Source organism: Pollachius pollachius (assembly GCF_949987615.1).
Source record: "Pollachius pollachius genome assembly, chromosome: 7".
Lineage (NCBI taxonomy): Eukaryota > Metazoa > Chordata > Actinopteri > Gadiformes > Gadidae > Pollachius > Pollachius pollachius.
The window spans coordinates 26,532,747-26,535,246 of NC_136940.1; positions in this window are offsets into that span (position 1 = coordinate 26,532,747).

Consider the following 2,500-nt stretch of genomic DNA (forward strand, 5'->3'; position numbering starts at 1 on the left):
TCTCTCTCTCTATCTCTCTCTCTCTCCATCTCTCCATCTCGCTCTCTCGCTCTCTCGCTCTCTCCCTCTCTTTCTCTCTCTCGCTCTCTCTCGCTCTCTCTCTCTCGCTCTCTCACTCCCTCACTCTCTCGCTCTCTCGCTCTCTCTCTCTCTCTTTCTCTCTCTCTGTCTCCCTCTCTCTCTCTATCTCTCGCTCTCTCACTCTCTCGCTCTCTCTCTCCCTCTTTTTCTCTCTCTCTGTCTCCCTCTCTGTCTCCCTCTCCCTGTCTCTCTCTCTCTCTCTCTCTCGCTCTCTCTCTCTCTCTCTGTCTCCCTCTCTGTCTCTCAGCTCTTCAGCTGTGCAGTAAATGTCATGGAGGGATCAATGGAAATGCACTGAAACAGCTGAAATGTTTAAATGATAAGGTTCGCTCCAGACAGAACGCCCGACTGGGTCTATCATTTCATTAATGTTGATATCATGAAAACCATTTGTTCTATTCAGAGACATTAGACTAAATCTGGGAGCCATCCAACCTGTTTTTAATTAAATCATATGAGCTGACCAAGCAAAATAACAAAGGGACACAGATAAATCTGACCACACTCAAGATCAATAAAAATTGTGTCCCTGATTGCAAGTGGAATTGATCCGGCCTGCTTTGTTTTTGCTCAAAACGTTACTCCATTAATACCCCTGAATGATACGGAACAACAGGGATTCACCTTTCCACTCGATTCTAAAGTGTATTCACTCCCGTTTGGCTTTTCTCCAACCTAATTACACAAAAGGACTGCCTGGGAAACACCGAATCCCAGGTGGGAGGGGGGCCGTGCCCAAACAGGTGGGGCCTGTCACTCACGGCTCTCTGGTCTGCGTGGCGCGTGCCTCCCCGCGGAGGAAACTCATCGGAACACGAGATCAGTCACTCTCCTCAGTCTACTGGAAGTCCCGACATCGTTGTCATTTCCAGTACGTTGAATCTACATTTAATTAAATACTGTGGCAGTATATAAATGTACATGAAATAAGCATTAGCTCATTCATTGAGACAGGTAACAGTGTCTTAAGGCAGTGCAAAGCAGGGGCTGCAAGATGAGCAGTAGAGCGATAAAGTATGTGTTTGATGCTTGCATAATGTGTATCCAGTGATTCCAGTCTGTTAGAATCACTCAAATGTGTAGGGATGTCTAATAGGAATATCTGGCGATTTCTCTAATATTACGCAGAAAGTATGCCAATTAACCTCAAACTGTTGGCTGCCGATACCAACCAACACATATGGTCATATACACGGCCCACATGCTGCCTGCTATACATCAAACGCCTCATATTATGCGATTTCCTGTTTCCCTTTCCGTTATATAGTTTGTGAAGTGAATGATCTGCTTAGCTCCAAATGTCCTTGCCAAAAGGAGTGGATCTGGAAACAGCTGGTTTGCAGTCAGCCTTTACTTCCTTTCCTTGGTGACGCCAACAAGGAGTTTGCACGAGCCAAAACTCGCGGCTAGTTTGGCATGCCCTCCAATGGGGTTAGGCAGAGCAGATCAACTTCCAAAGGAAGACAAAGTTAAGAATCAGTGCTTCAAATCTTTGTTACGTTCCCTTCATTTTACGGAGGGCTTCCTCCTGTACTGGGCTCAGTTCACTGCTGAATATTTGAAACCTGAATGAGTGAGAATAATAACGTGTATTTTCTACATTAAAGCATGTAAACCTATTCTATTAGAACTCCCACATTTTATTATTAACCATAAAATTTTGCAAAATAAGACCCCTTTAAAGACTGCTCCAACTCCCCCCCCTCTCGCTCTCTCTCTCTCTCTCTCTCTCTCTCTCTCTCTCTGTCTCTCTCTCTCTCTCTCTCTCTGTCTCTCTCTCTCTCTCTCTCTCTCTCTCTCTCTCTCTCTCTCTCTCTCTCTCTCTCTCTCTGTCTCTCTCTCTCTCTCTCTCTCTCTCTCTCTCCTCTCTGTCTCTCTCTCTCTGTCTCTCTCTCTCTCTCTCTCTGTCTCTCTCTCTCTCTCTCTCTCTCTCTCTCTCTCTCTCTCTCTCTCTCTCTCTCTCTCTCTGTCTCTCTCTCTCTCTCTCTCTCTCTCTCTCTCTCTCTCTCTCCTACTGCAGTGGTGAGTCTTTGTGTCCTGATCCTTTGTTCCCCTAGTGGTACCTAGCTATGTGCTTGTCATATTAATAGCTGCAGCTTTATTTTGCTGCCGTGTAGTGCGACAGAACAGTGGGCGCCCAAGACCGTATCTTATTAATATCTGGCTTACTTACTTTATCACTTCTTTTATTTTTGTTTGTGAACTGTGCTTATCAACCTCGCGGTGATTAATAATCTAATTATTTGTCAAATCCTTAATTATTTTAAAGCCATTTGACATTCTTATATTCCATAGATATTCCAAAACTCCAGCGGTTATTGATGAGTACAGAAAAAGAGAAGGCGTAATGTTTGTGTTGATTGAGAGGATAGGAAGAAATGCTTGTCTGTGTGTTTGTGCATTTCACCATTCGTATTTT